The sequence below is a fragment of the Corvus moneduloides genome, chromosome 8 (genome assembly GCF_009650955.1).
Source record: "Corvus moneduloides isolate bCorMon1 chromosome 8, bCorMon1.pri, whole genome shotgun sequence".
Classification (NCBI taxonomy): Eukaryota; Metazoa; Chordata; class Aves; order Passeriformes; family Corvidae; genus Corvus; species Corvus moneduloides.
The window spans coordinates 16,782,273-16,801,247 of NC_045483.1; the positions used below are offsets into that span (position 1 = coordinate 16,782,273).

Here is an 18,975-nt window from a genome sequence, read left to right on the forward strand (position 1 = left end):
AGGGGGAGCGCGGGACGCGGCGCAGCCGAGGCGCCGCCGGAGCCGCTGCCCGGGAGCCCCTCGGCCGCCGCGCCACCTACAGACCGCGGGCAGCAGCAGGGGCCGCCGCCATGCTGTTTATAGGCGGCTCATGGAAACGCGCCTGGCGACCGGGGCGCGGCGCGGGGAGAGCGGAGGACACGGCGGCGGAAACTCCGCGGCGCAGGAACCGGCGCGGGGCTGCGGCTGGGGCTGGCCGCGCGCAGCCGCCCTGGCAAGGGGTGCCGGGCCCGGTGTGGGGCACTGACGGGACCCGAGAGTGGTGACGAGGAAATAGACGAGTAATAAATGTAAACATAAATATATCTATAAATATACAGCTGGGTGAAGGGCCCTCGGGGCGGATACCGCTAGGCATGCCCGCGCCCCCGTCACGCCGGGTGGTGCTCCTCCCGCCCAGGCCGTGCTGTCAGTGGCACCTCTCACACCGCCCTGTCGCCCCAGGGCACATCCCTCGCCGCTTCAGGTCACGCTCCAACGAGAGAACACAAAAAATCATCGAATCTTTAAAGCTGAAAAAGCCCTTCGAGATGATGAAGTCCAACCTTAGACAAAATAACACCGTGCCCACTACACCATGTCGTGGAGTCAAAACCTTATTGCGAAGGACTGCACCGTATCGCGAAGAATGAATATGTGAGTGCGGTGCTGTCTCTGATGGCAAAGCCCGAGCGGTGCCAGGGGTGTGCAGGGGTGGGTCCTGGCCCTCCGTTTGTGCCCGTCTCGGAGAGCCTGAGGCGGTACCCACTGTCAGACCCTCAGTGCAGCTCCGTGGCTGTGCTGGAGCTTTGCTGCAAGTATGTGAAGAAAAACCATCTTCAGAAGAGGTGCTGTGTTGAACTGGTTGCAATACAACATCTAGACCAGATTGTAACACATACTGGCTGTGAGGTACTGTCCTGCCACCTGGCTGGGTATGTGCAGCTGCAGGAGCTTGGTGCGTGAGAGGGGGACAATGTTGTGTACCCCAACCTACATCCAATTTAAGTTCTTCAAACCACTAGCTGCCAGACAAAACAAGTTTCCTTCTGAGCACTCTAATTTTGTGTCTGAAGAAGAGTTTCTCTCCCAGCTTTAGGAACAGAGTGTGAATAGCATTATGGACCACTTGCAACAAATCTTCAAAATTCTTTTTCAGATGGAGGAAAACCATGTGATGTTTTTTCTGAGCATTGGCACTACGCAAGTAGCTCCTGTAGGAGCTGTGGGAAAGATTTGTGTAAGAGTCATAAAAGCAAAGGCACAATGGATACTGCAGTGTTAATCTAACACACTCAAAAAGGCTTTTCCTTTCTGAAGAAACTGGCAGACCTGGAGGTTTTTTAGGTTTCATTAAGAAATGGCTTTGTCTCCTTACGAAATTAAATATGCGATCTGGTTTTCCAAGAAGTTCACTCTCCTCACTGTGCTTACTTCCCAGTGGCTTTCAGCAGTTTGCCTGAATAAGTGGCCTGTTTCACTTAAACAAAGCCCCCCAAACACTCATTCATCTTTTCCCTTTCCATGCCAAGAAATAACATAATGATAGTAATTTCAACAGCTTCAGTACAAGCAGCTTTACACCCAGTGGCAGTCCCCAGCTAGAAATAATTGGCACAACTCTTTTGTGGAGCTGTGCCAGCTTGAAACATGGAAGGATTTGCTCCCTTGAGCCTGCAAAGAGAGATGAAATAAAGAATTAATTATATGTAGAAAGGCAATTATAGAAACAAATTCATATTTTTTTCAGTTCCATTGAGCTATAAAGGCCTGATTTTTGACAGTGTCAGAAACACTGAAATAGTTTTCTGCCGAGGTTATCTCACAAAAAGCTAATTCAAAATCAAAGACATCAACTTCTATTGTCCATGCTTTCCTGTGCTATTTGAAGTGCTCTATTGAACTAAACGAATTCAGGTGAATATTTTGACTCATGACAACTATGAAAATAAGCACAAGAAAAATTTCTTCCTATTTTTGTCAGAAAGCAAAATGACCGTCTACTGAAGGAGAAGCAAACAGATTTCCCTACTTCTGAGGAATGTAGCTAGCATGCATCTGGTGCCCAGGGTTTGAAACTAAAAGTACTTCAAGATCATTCATAGATCCACAAGGCAGTCAAAGGTATAACTACAGCTGGGAAAGACATTCTAAATTGGCTTTCAGTTTTCTATTGTGGATGGATGCTAGCTGGGAGCAGCAGTGCTGTATATAATGAGGCAATGCATGTAGACCCTGTAGTAATTTGTTGCCAAAGTGATGAACTGGGGTAGTGGGCAATGGAGCAGTCAGAAAACAGGATAAAGACATTCTAGCAGTAAAGATTGGTGGGATACACAACATACACAATTTTCAAAACTAAACAGAAGTATGCAACTGCCATTTTACAGACTTCATGAATTTGTTGGACAGATAGCCTGGGAACCTTGACAAGGGGCCAAACACACTCAATGCCTGTATTTCAAAGGACGCTTTCCTTGATTTTTTTTACATCTCTTCTAAGCTGCTTAAAAATCTTAAATCAAATGGTGCCAGCTACTTCACCATATCTTTTGGTGAAAGGGGCAAAGGTAAATTTCAACCGAAAACTGATGCTAATGCCCAAGTACATGCTGCCTGGGTCTACAGTTCTTGCTGTTCCTGGAGGAGTTTGCAGTCTCATTTGACCCCCTGCTGGCACACCACACTGCTGGCTCTGATAAACATATGCACACTGCAATAATACCCTTGAATAACTGTGTGGGGAACACAGCAGGATGATTTTCTCGTATTCATGGAAGAACAGTCCTGCCTTAGCAGGATGTTGACCCTTTCAACTGGAATAAGACCTTCTTGACACCTTATTTTAAAAAGCTTCACAAATATATCTTTTCTATCCAAGGAGTTTGAGTTGTCAGAAGGGGAAAAGTCATTGGCACATCTCTGTGCAATGACGTGGCCAGGCACAGACCGCTGCTAGGAATGACAGATGGAACCAAACCAAATGCTAACATTTGTTCACAAATGATTAGTAAATGCTTACAAGTAATAGATACACTCACACAGACTGGCATTTGGGAGTGATACACAAATGTAAAAAATAAAAAGGGCTAAATTCCCTGCCTAGTATCATCATGGCAAATATTGATTGGATCTCACATGTTTCTCTGCAGTCAGAAGTCAAATTCAGCTATAGCCAAATCGCCCCTGGTTTAATTCAGTAATGTTAGGGGATAGGTTTGGGCTGTTACAGGGTTTTCCCTGGTCCTCAAATGGTTTACTAGTGTTTGCAGTCAAATGGTGCCAAACATCTCCAGTGCAAACTGGTATTTCAGGAATCGAAGCAATGCGTGACCTTCAGGAAAGGTAGGCTGAATTTTCCCATTCAGTTGCTGAGGTACTCCCATCACACATCTGTACTGTGTCTCTCTTATGGAGTAGTACTCCTTCTTTCTCTTCATACCTTTTGAAGGTCTCATACACTTCCCAGTACAAAATACGTGAGCCATTTAACAGGTGTGTGCTTTGTGAGATGGACCCTGAGTGGGCATAAGGGGAAGCACAGAATGGCTGAAACATTAAAAGAGGAAGCAAAGGCTGGAGACAGCCCATTTCCTCTCTATGGGAGTAGGAGAGAAAGAAATGGTTGGGAGTTTTCCAACACAACAGGTTTTCAGCAAAACATTCTGTTTCAACAGAAAGACCTGATTCATTGAAATGGAAATGTTTTACAAAGAACCATCTTTCTCAGTGACCTTTTAGCAGAACTCAGACAAGACGCCACCAAAATCCACCTATTACTCCACCGACTCAGTTGGAGAGCTCACCATACTTGCCATGTGAATCACAAAAATTAGAGACAGCGTAGCTTCTGGACTCCCTGGCCTGCTAACTCCCTGTGGTACCCTCCTGTGCCACCTGCCCACATCATCCTTTAGGGAAGATGAAAGTTCGTGTCTGCTCACAAGTTATGACTGTTCGGAGAGTGCACAACCTCAGAGCTTGTAAGGGATGACCCCAGTCTTGTCCAACCTCTGCTATTTGCAGCCACCTGTTTCCCATGAAGTTGGACTAAGGTATACATTTAAAGAATTTTGTCCAAAAGAGTCCAAATGATTGTGAATCCATCTGCCATTGCTAACGAGCTAGTCCATTTAGATTTATTATTCTTGCTGCAAATTTGAAAATGTGTCAGCCTTGAGCTTGGCTGACTCTTCTAGTCATCATGTGCCTTCATTTGCAAGAGAGAAAAGCTCCTTCTATTCCAGAAGCACATATGCAAGGTGCACTCAAACCCTCCTGAGCTAAGTCCACGTTATTTCCCTTGTGACTAACATTAGATGAACTAATGTATAGCTCTCGCTTACCCTTTGGCCATCCTCCAGTACTTGAAAAGTCTCCTTTAAAAAAAAGTTTATAAATATTTATAAAAAAATGGTGCAAAGAACTCAGATAATCTTCTGAGGCACTTACATGCAAGTTGGTTTGTCTTGGCAGACAATTATATCTTTCTCTTTGGCAAATGGTAAACTTTTGATTGAAGGTACATCACCAGATGGGATGCATCCAGCTTGGGCATTCCTAGTACAGAGAAGAAAGAGGTAATCAGAAGTTCTGTCTTGTCTGCATCATTATGCTTTCACTTTGGGTTCCTTGTCATCACTGACTGGTGCAGTACAACAGCTGTACCAGCCAACTGAAAAAGGCTTAGGCACTCTGGCACCTAAGCTATACATGATCTTCTAGGTTAGTTATTAACTCATTTTTGTCTGCCTGAATAAGGTGAATATTATATTACCTCCTGCCATCGAACAGGGTCTTTGGGTTGAAAGAAATCATTAGCCTCTGTTTTAGAAATGCAATGGCTTTTTCAGAGTGAGCTTATCTGTGTTAACGCAGTTTATGCAAACACTGGAAGAAAGATATGGAGAGAGAAAAACTCACCAAATGAAGAGCATTCACTTAGTGAGCTCTCAACTTCACTAAGGTTTCCATTTCTTCTATCCAGAAAGCTGGTGTTGGTTATTCAATCTAAATTTCAGTTAATTTCGCTTGTACAGAATATAACAGTAGCATAGCCTTCCTCAAGGTATAGCAAGGGACAGACATTAAGGTCGGGAGATAACTCACTACCTTTGTCATGTCTGATCTGGAATTTATTTTTAAATGAGATAGAGGCAGATATTAGGCACAGAATTTTATCCAATTTCTCTTCAAATTGGAAATAAGAAACAAACATGCCATGCTACAGAAGTTTCAAATGAGGAAGCAGTAATAATGCTTAATTCAGAAAGTAGCTTCTGTACCTTTTGTCATGTGACGTCTAAAATGGTAAAATACTGTTAGAATTAACATTTGCTTAGCATGGCTTTGCAAATATCCGCTTACTTAGTCATTAACAATCAAGTCCGATTTCTTAAAAAGACAGCGTTCTTGAACTGAAGTGACAGCGAGAGATACAATTTAAATAATTTCAAGATGCTCATCCTCTTTAGCTAGGAGGAACTGGAGGAACAGAGGGTGCTGGGGAGCGAACGGAGGGTGCCGGTGGAGGCGGCAGTAGCCGGGGCTGCAGCTCCCTCCAGCGCCGGCACAGCGGCTTTTCCAGGGAAGAGGGCTGGCCTCGCTGAGCAAGCATCGCGCTCCGGGTTCCTGGCGTTTGGAAATTACTTATTAGCTCACAGACATGTTTGGCGTGGTAGAAATACCTCGATTTCGAGCTTTAATGAAAATAAATATGGGATAAGATCATGTACACAGTGATTTGCATGAGTATCCTTGAAACCGTTAGGTCAATTGGCATAGACGATATTAACCCCATATGTTGGTTTGGGCAGGATTAAGAGCTGGATGCTTGCAGACTGTCAAGAATTTCACATTTTTAATGCATCATGTGGTATTTCCTTTGTAATGTCTAAGTGGGATGCATACAGTGCCTGCTTCTTCAAGTATTTGGTTAGCTAACTCTAATTGCCTTTCCTATTAATGGCTAACTTCTACAAACAGGAGAGATGTCTAAATTTGTGGAGGTCTTGAATCTCCTAAGGAAGAAAGGCTTCTGGCACACATGATGGTGGCTAGAATCAGAGGGCTGGGGCAGATTCTGCCCTCCCACTGAATGGTGCGGTCCTTGCCAATGAATCTGCAATCTTCCTGCCATGCTTCTCAGGCTGGTCTGTAAGATAAATCACCTCTGCTTGTCAACTATGGTTACAAACCTAGGGGAACCCCAAGTGAATGGGGGGCCTCTATAAGTGTTAGTGGTGCTGTTCCTGCAGCAGAACAAGCCCTGAGGACAGTCCTCCCAAAATCTGGTCCCTCATGTGCTGCTGGAGTCTGTTTGGATCCACCTGCAGAATTGCAGCACAGGCACTGATGTGCCCCAGCTCAGCACCTGGCCAAGCAGAACCCATTGGGTGCTATGTCAGCCTGGCTTTCCTAGGCTCAGCCTTCCCTCTTCAATGGCTGCTTTACTTTCCCATCTTCCCTGCTCAGGGCAAGCTGTGTGAGAAAGCCAGTTGTTTCTAAAAGTATACGAGGGCTCTCTCTCCTGTCTCCTGTAAACACCATCAGTTTCAAACCCAACTCTTTCACAAGATTTTCTTAACTTTCCCCCACTGCTGTCAGTTGCAAATGTCCCATTAGGCACTGCTATAGGCCCACTGGCTGCTTTTCAGCAACTTGCCTGGAGTAGCTATGAGAGTAGAGACAAGGAACACCATGCAGTGCTATGGCAGCCACAGACCAAAATCACAGCAGGGAGAGAACTCCCAACAAGACCCCAGCTGTTCTGTAGTGTCACTACAGGCCCATCACACATACAGACTGAAATGTTCATACCTCTGAGGAGTACACCTGAGGTTTCACAGCAGATTTGAGGGAAGGCAGCAGCTTCAGGACATTTCTTCAGTCAATGTCGGCTCAGACACAAGAAGCTCCCTGTGTGCCAGCAGAGGCAGCAAGTGACACAACTCATGATTATACAGAAGCACAAGAATTGCTTATGGGTGAGTGCCAAGGGCATCCCTCTACTGTGCAATGTGGATGCCACTCAAACACCCGGCACCACTGGCACGTGGCTACAGACAGCACTCAGTGCATGTTGCAGAAGTGCATTCACCAAGGGCCTTTAAAAAAAAAGCACAAATGTAAGTGAATAAGATCAAGATGTGTTTTATGGATATTGTCTAGCTTCTTTTACATAAATAATCATACTCACTCAAAACTTGTTCCTTCCTAAACAGTGTCTATTCTAGTAAAACCTCCTTGTCCAACAAAATAGCACAAAAACTCCACAGTTTGTGTGGGATAAAAGGAGTGATGCAAACACAACTAATGTAATGGTGACTAAATTTACTTAATAAATGAACAAATAATGCTGTTTTGTTTCTCTCCCCTCCAGAGGAAATGTGCACCAAGTGGTTAATAATCCCATCTTCTGTCCTTACCCCACACAGTATCCCTGTATTAAAAAAACTCCACCACAGTGCTTGACTCTAGGGGCAGAAACTTTATAAAAGCAAAGAACTGGTCTAGATAATAGGGTTCATATATCTGACTTTCTCCCAAATTATCTTTTAAGAAATTTTTTCCCTTTAAATTTTTCCTGCACTTGTTCTCCTTAAAAAAAATAAATATTTTAATGGCTTTTTTTTTACAAATACCTTCATCTTCAGTGAAGTTCCTGAGACACACAGTAAGGCAGTAGAGAATCCTGGAGTTACAAAACACTATTCTAATATAAATAAGAGATAATAAAACAAACAGCTGGACCAGTTCCCTGTATAAATTATAATGATTCTTGAAAACACGCTGGAGCAAGGGAAGGACTCCTCTCCCTGAGAAGCAGCAGAAATAATGTGTGATGAACTGACCATAACGCCCATTCTCTGATTGCCCTGCTCCACCACTGGGGAGGAGGTAGAGCTGGGGGAAGGTGTTTTGAAGGTCGTGTTTTATTTCTCATTATCCTGCTGTGGTTCTGTTAGTAATAAATTCAGTTAGTATGTCTAATTTGCATCTGTTTTGCCCATGATGGTGTTTGGTGAGTGATCTCTCTCTGTCCTTCTCTCGACCCAGGAACCCTTTGTTATGTTTTCTCTCCCCTGTCCAGCTGTGGAGAGGAGTCATAGAGAGGCTTTGGTGGGTGTCTGGCACCCAGCCAGGGTCAACCCAATACACACAGTCTCCTACATTTTCAGTTGATAGTGCAGAATTTACTGTTACTGGGTATAAAGGTGCCTGATTTGCTGGAGAGCATTGCAGGAGCACAGGCTCCTTCCCAAGACAGTGGTGACAAATTATAACATCATTTGTGTTTATCCAAGTAGTTCTATTTATAATAACCTTTCAGGTGACCTAATTGTACACTGGGTAAAACAAGCCTAAAGAAGATAGAAACTAATCTTTCAGAATATGAAGTAGTGTACTATATAAATACTGCAGCTTAGCTAGTGTCTGTTTTGAATGTCAGTTAGGATCAGGTAGTGTTTATATGCTCCTGAGATTTAGCAGTTTTTGTTCAGGATTTCTCAAATTTGCATCAAGCTGAAACTTGGCATGTAAGCTGTCAGCACAGATGCTAGATTTATTCCAAAAATAGAGTAAGTTGAAGCTTTTAAAGGTGTCAAGTGGCTTATTTATGCAGTGGTTGCAGATCCTTTAGTTTTCTCTCTCTTTTAACTATACAAAATCTTACTCTGTCACCTTCCTCCGGCATTACTCCCTTCTCCAGCATTACAGTCCTGAACAGTGAGGAATAAGAAGGTAAGTAATCACATTAGAGTGGTAATCCAAAGATGGTGTGCCCTGGAAACAGGTGTAAATAATGGTAATTTTTGGTGAAGCAGAACTGTCCTCATGGAGTCACCATAAAGAAAAATAATTGGGAAAACATCTGAAATGCTACCCAAAATGCTAACATATTGCTTGATAGCACAGTGAAAAGGCAGGCAAAATCCCCAGCACTGGGAAGGTTTTCTAACAATCCCATTTAGACAAGGAAGGACCTTCTTTCAGGGATCACTGAAACCTCCTCCTCCAGGAATCATTGCAGGGTACAGCTCTACCTCCACTATGGTATTTATTGAGTATGTGCATTAAAGTCTAAGGCATAACGACTCAGAAAACTTGTAGTAGTATGGATCACTTATGTTCAGTGATCTACAGCACTGAGTGGTAACAAACTGCCCCTCATAGAGCAAATCAACCCAAATATATATAACCACAAGTGGACTCCTTTGCTCTATTTTGTGCAGCCAGAGAATGCCCTCTGCCATAAACTAAGCTCTGGTAGACTAGAAAACAAAACTAGGAGATTGTGAAACACAGGAGCTTTCTTGCAGAATGTCCTGCCAACAGCTTCAGGAGATGGCAGGTCAATGTAAACATGACATACACCCTGTCCTCTTTCCTTTTAAGTACCCTGAAAGACAGGATGGGGAAGGTAAAGCCAGGGAGGGCCTGTCTAGTCAGAGGTCTTGCAGTCAGAGATCCATCTGCAGCACGAGTTTCCATTTGTAACAAGTGGAGGCAATATCCAATTATTTGCAATCATGTTGATATATAAAAACCTCTCATATTATGATATGTAGGTTTTTGTTAATTTTGTCAGTTTTAAGAATACTTACAGGTTGCAAGGACTGTGATTAGGTTTCAGCTGAACTTAGTCATTTAACACAATCTTCAAATTCATAGCTGTATTTTTTTCCAGTGAGCAATTTACTCTTCGTAAAAGCACTTGTGCCAGTACAAGCTAGTGTGCATGACTTCTTTATTCTATTCTTCGTGGGGAGGCATCCCCCATCTATTTAAAAAACAAAGAGAAGTTGTCACAATGGTTGCAGAAAAATGTTTTTAAATTTAGACCCTTTCATTCCACTGCATCAAACAAGATCCAAATATGAATAAAGACCTGTCACAAGATTATAAGCTTGAAACATTTGCTCATACATAGTACATATTCAATACTCAGTAATTTTATTTTCTCTGAGAAATGATAGAATTTCAACACTCACTGGCTATACCTCTTTTTGGAGGTCTTCAGCAGTAATTTCTCTTCTAAAATCTACTCCATAGAATGTTCAGCTGTATCAAAATAATAGATGAAACCATATCAAGCTCTATTTAGTGGCCAAGATTTGCACACCTGCAATACTCACGATATGTAAACATTTTAGTCTCTCCTCTCAGAATGAAGCAATGTGAAAAACCTGAGCTAATTTATTTGGGCTTTAGACAGCTGTGGATGAGAACTAGTTTCTGGTCAGGATTTGAAATCATGCCAGCGGGAGCTTACTCTTAAACAGATGCTCCAGAATTTTATTAGGAAGGTCACATATCTCACGCCGTCATTTGGTAGGAACCTGGTCAGAAGTCTCTTCTCCTCCCGCTACAGCTGCCCCTGTGAAATAGCAAACATGTTTTCTGATCATTGTGTACTCTGTGAATTATTTCTCTAAAAGCTTATTTACAGAAAACTCAGGGTCCATATTCTTAACTCTAAAAACATGGAGGTTGAACCAAATCATGCTTGTTAAAAATCCTATAACCCTTAGTGTGGTAAAATTCTGAATTTTTTTAGTAATTTCAAAATGTTAAAATAATTTTACAGATTAAAAAAATAAAAAGCCCCAAACCCACAAGGGTTTGGTTTTGAAAAAATAGATATAAAAATTTAGAGATTGTATTTTTCCCTAGTGGGCATAAAAATGAGACGACCCAGAAATATACAGGCAGAAGAATGCATGGAACATGCTTTGTCTAGATGCTTTTTTTGTCTCTTAAGCCTCCATGAACATCAGGTCTCATTGCAATGTTTCCCCTCAGGAAACATCATGGTTTATGCCAGAGATTTCTATCTCTCAAGAGTTTCCTCTGTACCTATCTTCAAGTGAGACAAATGGAAGGTGGATATTTTTGGTGGGTTGCTCGTGCTGTTGATAGTCAGTAATACCTGGAGTTTCATGAATGCTTTCTGTTCTGGTTTGAAAGAAACTGTCCACCCTTTTCCACCCTACAGCTACCTGCTGGCATCCTACCTTCCCCTGTGTTTGCAGGAGCATATTTTGTGGTCATGTGGGGCGCTGGTTGTGCTTAAACCCAGGAAAAACTCAGAAAGGTTGGTACATCATCTGTGAAAAGACGGTGAGGGCCAGGAGCGGGGTCTGGGCTCAGCAGTGGCTCAGACTGAAGGTCGGGCACCAGCTCCAAGGCTGGAACTCACCACACTGAAGTAAGTGCTGTGCAGGAAAGGGTGACTAAATCAACCCCTGGGAGAGATTCCAACAGGGCACCCCTGGGATTCAGAGCCCAAGTTCACCGCTGGTGTCTGGCTGCCTACACATGCACAGAAGAGGAATGTGCATGCAGGTTGTATTTTGCAAGAACTGCCCGAAAAAGGTGTAGTGAATATTTTTTGCTCGTGGTGTGATTTGACACATGACATGCCACAGCAACCTTCCAGGGCACAGAATGTGATCCCAGTATGTATCTGATATAATTAAGGATGTATGACTTAAGTACCAGCTCATGGCTGTGGCCTGAAGTGATACCATTGGACTGAGATACAGCATTGTGGTTTCGTTTCCCATCTAGGGAATTGTAATGTGTGCTAAAAATACTGTTGGGCACATGGAAATGCAGAGTGTTATCGTGTGCAGAGGGGGACATGGAATGTTGGTCCCAGTAGAAGTCACCACAGAAGAGGGAAAATGGACATTTTAAGGAAGCCTTCTTGTGTTGCCAGCAAGATAAGCTGGGGCTGGGTTGACATTCTTTATCCCTCTCTCCACTCTGTCCCTTGCGGGATGAGGAATGATCTGTTTAGAAGTGAGTCATAGCTAAATAAAACATGCATAGGTAATCATTTGCACCATATTAGGCATCAATTTTCCCCCACACATTGTATCTATGTAGCTACTGGAGATCTTGTTTTCTTCCCTGTGTTTTTTCATGGGAAGATGCATTTATTTTTAAGCTGTATTTAAAGTCACTCATCTCTAGGGAAAAATGGGATACTTGACAGGAAGGGACCTAATCTTCTCTCCAAAGCTACTCTGTGCCCAGGCTCTGCCATCCCAACTCTGGGTGGCACACCATGACTGTGGTTTAAGAGAGCATCCAGGAGAGAAGACTTGTTCTGACAATCTTTTTAGAAAAAGTATCCAAGATCCTGTATGAAGTTATGGTTACAGACAGCAGCATCTGCTGAATTATTTAAATTGATACCTCCAGGTTCTACAATCATAGAATCAGAAAAGGGGGAGCAGAGAAATGTACACACTGAGTTACTTGTGAAGGACAATAAGGTAATAAAATATTCTGGATAAATACCAAATTAACCAAAGTGATTAAATTTCAGCCTTAGAGAGCTGTAGAGCCAACTCCTGCCTATTTTACCCATATGAGTAGTTTCATTAACAACAATCTGCTTCTTAGTAAATTGCCAGTTATAATAAAAACAAATAACTTGTTCTTTTGTGTCTCTGCCGCTATGCATTTTAATAATTCCAGACATACTCATTAAAACTAGTGCTTTTATACTCACATGTTGTAAAATACTCTTGCATTACTGTTAAATCACTCCATCTCCCTTTTCTGTCTGAGCATCAATATAGCAACAGAAGAGGCAGAGGAAAATAAATACCTCCAGAACAGGTGCAAGAGCAAGATGATGCATCTGTCTGCTCACTCTGCCCACAGGAGCAATGTGGCACCTCGGAGCCATGAGCACGGATCCAGAAAGTGGCACTGAGTGAATTCCATGCCAAAATGTTGACAACATCTGATATGTACAAGAGGGCCACTGAGTGCACAGAACTGTGTGTCCAGCAGAACATAACACCATACAAACACCACTGGGGTTAGATTTGCACACAGTAATTATTTATTTGCTATAAAACCAGATGAGCCTTATAATTGCATCTAAAAGGTGTGCTCCCAAAATTAACAATCCAAAACCTGTATGAAGATAAAGGTTTCATCACCTTTATAGTTAATTTGAAAAAGTTGCTCTCCATTTGCTTATGCTATAGGTACTAATTTTAATAAAGTACAGAGTGACATCTATGTAGGGGGTTTTAATTATTTTTTACTTTGTCACACTTTTATGTTTATAATAACTGTATACTATGAGGACAAAGAGGTGACAGAGCACCAAGTTTGCTTTAAAAGTGTTATTTGTTCTTTTATATTATTCATGAAGTACTTAAGGCTGTTCAGGAGAAAAATGATGTTTAATATGCACATGTGCAATACTTAGTCTGCAAAAACAAGTTGGCAGACATTTGCATGGAGCTGTTGGTAACATGTCTTTCCTAAACAATGGTACATTTAGGAATCTGTTGGCAGTTTTTTATTCTGCCCATGAGGAGTGACACCCCAAAAGACTCATTTTGTGCCCATTCTTCTCAGGAGCATTACTGAGAGGGCAACTGGCTCAGCACTGCAACAACTTTGGAGGGACAGGTTTCACTTTACTGACCCTGTGAATGGGGAAAACTGTGGTAAAATAATATGAATTTGGATTTCTGTCCACACTTCCAAGAGCTACAGTTCAGAAGCTAGCAGAGTTCTCTACAGACATTATTCTTCCCTATTTCTGGAGTCCCTGAATCTGTCATGCTCAGTGTTGTTCAGAGCTGGAATAGAAGGGCCCAAAGACAGCTGACAATCTGTGTGTGATACAACAGATGATACAACTCATGATAAATGAGTGCTAATAGATAGAAATAAGGAAATAACTCTGTTATGGGCTGCTCAGCCATTTGAAGAATTGATATGCAGGGAAGGTGAGAGAGGGTAAAACTTACTGTTTTCTAGAAAAAATATTGTTTCCAAATAGAAGGACTTTGCTCAGTGTCTTTTTCCAGTCTAGTTGAAGATTCATCTTAACACTGATGGGTTTCTAATGAGTTTGAAGCACTACCTCTTAAACTATGAGCACTTTTGATGAATGATTGTGGAACCCTGTTGGATGGCTACAAAGTTGTGACCTCTGGGTTAAGGAGGGTCCACTTAACCTTAGGGATCTGTCCTGTGGTTGAACGTGGTCCCACCAGAGTTCAGCATTGCAGTGGTACTCTGCAGACAGAAATCCAGCATCTCTGGCTCTCTTGTAGATTTATCAAGAGAATAAAACAGAGACCAGTCTGCCGCCAGTGTCCACAGGCAAACGCATTTCAAGCAGGAAAAAAAAAAAATCACTTGAGTCTTTGTACTGCACCAAGGATAACACAGTCCCAACCCAAACAAGTAAGAATTATTATTGGTAACAGACAGCTGGAAACACAGGTCAAGGACAGAAGATGTCCCTGCCTCAGTAGTTTTCCATTTGCTCGTGATGGAAAGGTCTCCAGTGACCACCTGACTGTTCTCCTGGCTTGTTGTAGTCTCGTGGGCAAAGCACTAACTGTGATGAACTCGCAGTTCCTGTGAGCGCAGCTCACATGGTAGGTCAGACTCCAGACTCCCAGTCTGTGGGTGAAACTCCTCTGATGGCATTTCCTTTAAAGCTGTAGCATTATGCACTTTATTCTCTGCTGCATAAGCTTGGGCCCATTTAATCTAAGGCATCCTCCTTAAAATTGGTTGGCGTAGTGGAGTTTCTGCGTACAGATGATTGAAAAAAGAGAGAATTGAGTGATAGGAAGTGAAGCCAAACTACAAGTGGTGTGAACCTTGTTTTCGAAGTAGAACTAAATGTATGTGATATAATTTAAAATGAAATATATATATATAAAATGTTTCATTTCAGTAAGAAGAAATGCTGAAAATCTTTTTTACTACCAAGCAGATGTGGATGACATTGGCTGGCAACACAGTAGTGCAATGGGAATTTTTTCAAACATTGCCACAGTACATGCTTTTTTTTCCTATTGAGATCTCACTACTACTATAATGTCAGTCAACTGAGAAGAATTTCTCATGTTTTGGGTGGTAATAAATCTTCCACAAAGTGTTAACCAACACCTTGGGCAGTTTTCCTGGTTGGTATTACTCTAGATCCCACAATACAAATTGCTGAAACAGGAGAAGGGGCTTAGGTACATGTTTCAAACATTTCCTTCCTAGTTTTGGTCAGCATCGTGTGACTACATGAGTGAAATAGCAAGGGATTCATCAATAATAGTGGTAAACTACAGCTCAGGCTTTGAGTTACAAAAGAAAGCAAAACCAAAACAACTTTTCCTTCCCCACTCCCCCTCCTTATTCCCATCTAACAGTTCAACAGACTGTGAGAAGTCTTGGAATAATTCCTCTTTTCAATGCTTCTAATTTAAATGACTTACTAGAAATGAATATTTCATGGCATATCAGGACTCTCCAAAGCTTCATCTCTTTAGCACTAATTATTTCAACAGGACCTATACAAAAGGCAAATACTGCCACTTTTCTATATTGTCTGCATGAATACTATAAACCCATCTTCATTTGACAGTTAAAGTTCTCATTTCTGTATTTCCTCATTTTTACTTTTCAGTGTCTCCTACAGTTTTGTAGTGTCATGGGGTTAACACCACAGTTAACCAGTTAAGTCCTCATTAGTAAAAAAAGTAAGGCTGCTAACACTTAATCCTTAGTTTTCTTTCTCTTTAAGCCAAAGACACCTTTGATTTCCACGCTGGAAATTCTCATAGCAGTACCCCTAAACAAAATACTGTTTAATCCTCCAGGTCAGTTTGACATAGTATCCATTGCCTGAGCAAGGAAGCAAGGTCTACTTAGGCACCTACATGTCTGGAGCTACGAAAGCTTCCACTTCGGAGTGAATAGTTTCCACTAGACCTCACTTCTCTTGTAGTAAAAAAAAAAACCAAACAAACAAACCCAAAACAAATCAACCTTCCATCTGCATTCCTTTCACATTCTGATGGCCACAAACAAATTTAGATAACCTCCCAAAACACAGCCTTATGTCATTTGATCAAATGGAAGGACATGCATTATGAAGCTGGAAATCTTTTCCATGTACCTTAGCTGAGGTCAGGACAACCATGTGTCCAACCTGTTGCCTGGGGTGTCAGCATTTCAAATGTGCTTTCAGAGGCTCTTGCCACAGTTCTTTCATGCAACATCCACACTGAAGAAAATAACCTGCAAGTCCAGGCTCTTCACCCTTTCAAGTTCCCTCCTGTTCCTTTACTCATTTTCGACTTTCATCAGACCATCTCTCATAAGGTGCAATTGGCAGTGAGATCCTTCCTCTGTCCTGGCTTCTGCCTGACTCTTGAAGTCTGGTTGAGCATCCAGGTGGACTCTAACCTTGAGAACTTGAATAACAAAAACCACTGGGAATGGGCTACAAGAGATCAGCACAGGGGCTCACGGTGGCTTCTGCCTGCCTCTTGCTGCTATAATACCCAAGGTGAGGGCACTGAGGGCTGCTCTGTGGTGCCAGAGCAGCATAAAGCAAGACCAGTACAGCCAAAGAGAGTGAACGCTATGAGCATGTGGCAATAATTTCTCCAGCCTGCTCTGCGTCATTGAGCAGCCCAAAGGTGGGGAAACACCTCAAAGGAGGAAGGAACCAGAGTTTCAGACTTTCACTGCTCATCCTCCAACTTCTGAGCTGAATGACCTAGAAAATTTTGACTTTCTAGAATTGGTATTCACAAGTGTGGCACTTCACTGATCTAAATACTCAGGACAGCTTTTCCCTCAATACCTCCATATGGCCTTTTGTCACCCACACTAAGTTTTCTGATGGAGAACTAGGTGGCTTTGCATGCCCTAGCCCATTCCCCCAGCCAGTCTCCTGAGCACCCAGCACCCTTGTTCACAGTAATCAGATGCATGAATCTAACAATTCAATTCCAGTTTTATGAAGTGCAGATTTCTGTAAAGATGGAGTTATTATCACAAAAGAACCTGATGTTTATTTTCAGACCCTATAGGTTTTGACAAGTTTATTAGTTTTAGATGTGGATCTTAACTGACTTCCATTCTTTGGGTATTACAAGACACTGACCTCTTAAACATTTAATAAACATGATGAAACAATAAACTAGAAGAAATGAAATGTTGTGGAATTAGCTCTGCATTTGAACTGAACTTTAATTGTATCATTTAGCAACCACAAGGATAAGCTTGTAAAGTGGTTCTTTTGAAACAGCCAAACAAGTAGGATGATTCGGGAACACATGGTGTAAGTAGGATGAAGTCTTATAAAGAAAAATCCTTCATGACATTGTAACTGAATAAAGCCAAGGCATAATAATTTCCATTTGCCCATACAGGCTATTGGCACAATTTCTACAACAGAGCTAAAATGGTATGTGCAGATAGCCACTGGGGTGCAAAGTTAATGTTTTTATGAATGAAGCATCCTGGCATGCACAGGTGATCATCAAATGCCAAGGATTGCCTCTCTCTTTTGCATCACAAAACATCTGCAACAGTCCTATGGCATTCAACAACACTGTTTATGATCAAGAGCCAGATTGTGATGTTTGTGTTCACAGCTATTTAGCTTTTACCCTAGATTTCCTTCCCAAATTTTCCTTCATTTTATCCTGCTCCTGTTGGGCTTGCAACCATATAAATTATATGAACAATTGTATTTTTGTCAGGCTAGTTGCCCTGTTGGAACTGCCAGAATCTCACTGGGCTGGTAAATCACAGTTTGGTAGCTACTGCCAGACATAACAAGGACATCCACTGGTGTCCAGGAAGATTTTGGGAAGCAAGGCACTGCTCAGAGGGAATATGGATATCTCACAGTTGATCTGCTTGCTAGGAATATGGAAGTAAGGGGAGCAAAACTAGGCAGAAATATTAAAAAGCCCTTTTGGGGTTAATGGTTAAATACTTATTTTGGGATTGCAAAATACAGGAAAATAGGGAACATAAATATATTAATCCAACAAAAACTAGATCAGTGAAAAGGGTTCCTCATGTAAAAGCTGAAGCACAATGATGAAAAAGTATCTATTCCAGCAAAAACTCCATCACTATTTACTTCCCTCTATTAATACAATCATGGTTTAGTGTAAATCTGATGTAAAACTGAAATGAACTGGAAATGAGAACATTCTGTTTTGCAACTGTTAGAAACAATTGAATGTGATGTTAAGTTCACCACAGGTTTTGTCAGCAAGTCCTTGCTCCTTTAAACTCCTATGTACAGGCTTTCTATTCTTTTGGAGTGGGGATTAAAAAAAAGAAAGTCATTAATTTGGCTTAGTTTGCCTGGGAATTATGCAATCTGGACAATGTGGAGAGCAGTGTTTGAAAGATGTTTTTACAAGGTTGTGCTGGGTGAAAGCAGCACTTCCATCTGGCAGATGCCTGAAATGTGAACTTGCTGTGGGAAAGACTGGAATAAAAGAGGAAAATAAGGTGATACTGGCTATTCAGCTGCAGTTACAAAGTCTTACCTGGCATGTGGCAGAGCTCTTGGGCAAGCTCAGGGTGTACCAGTGTTGTAGAACAACAGAAAACCCAGAAATAATTCTCACTTTGTCTGCAGTGCTTAGAAAACAAAAAAGTGTCACTGATTTTTCTTTAATAATAGATTCATAACTAAAATATTCCTTGCTTTAGTGAAACTGGAATAAAGTATCTTCTAAAAACATGACCAACCAATAAGACATAAATAAGATTACTTCCATGTGTATGAGATTATTATAAATGGGACTTCTCTTTTAAAAGAAGAATACTGTAAACAAATACATGATCCAGTTTATTAACTGAGATTGGCTGGATTACATTTTGAAAATAAGATACACATGTTGGCAATTATCACACTTCACTATAGTTAGGCCTTTGAAAGACATACCTTATGTGTTTTTTTCCTGTGGAAATCATAGCTTTTTAGCTTGCCTTACTAGAAGATTTTGAGAAGTATCTTCTCAAAATGTAAATACAAGCCTGATTTCTGAATTCATGTTCAGACATGAGAGGGCAGATCCAGATTCCTCTATTACCTGGGCTGAGGTGGAAGTTTGGAAGGTCTTCCAGCCAGCTGGGATATACCAC

General features: G+C 41.8%; 1 long non-coding RNA gene across 1 annotated transcript; it reads right to left on the reverse strand.

Annotated features, from left to right (window-relative positions):
- Positions 1-24: 24 nt before the first annotated feature.
- Positions 25-9,797, reverse strand: LOC116447074. Its single transcript, XR_004241476.1, has 4 exons — positions 9,627-9,797; positions 6,838-7,124; positions 4,471-4,578; positions 25-1,692 (listed from the first exon to the last, which is right to left on the reverse strand). It is a non-coding gene; the product is annotated as an uncharacterized LOC116447074 (long non-coding RNA).
- Between the last annotated feature and the right edge of the window lie 9,178 nt (positions 9,798-18,975).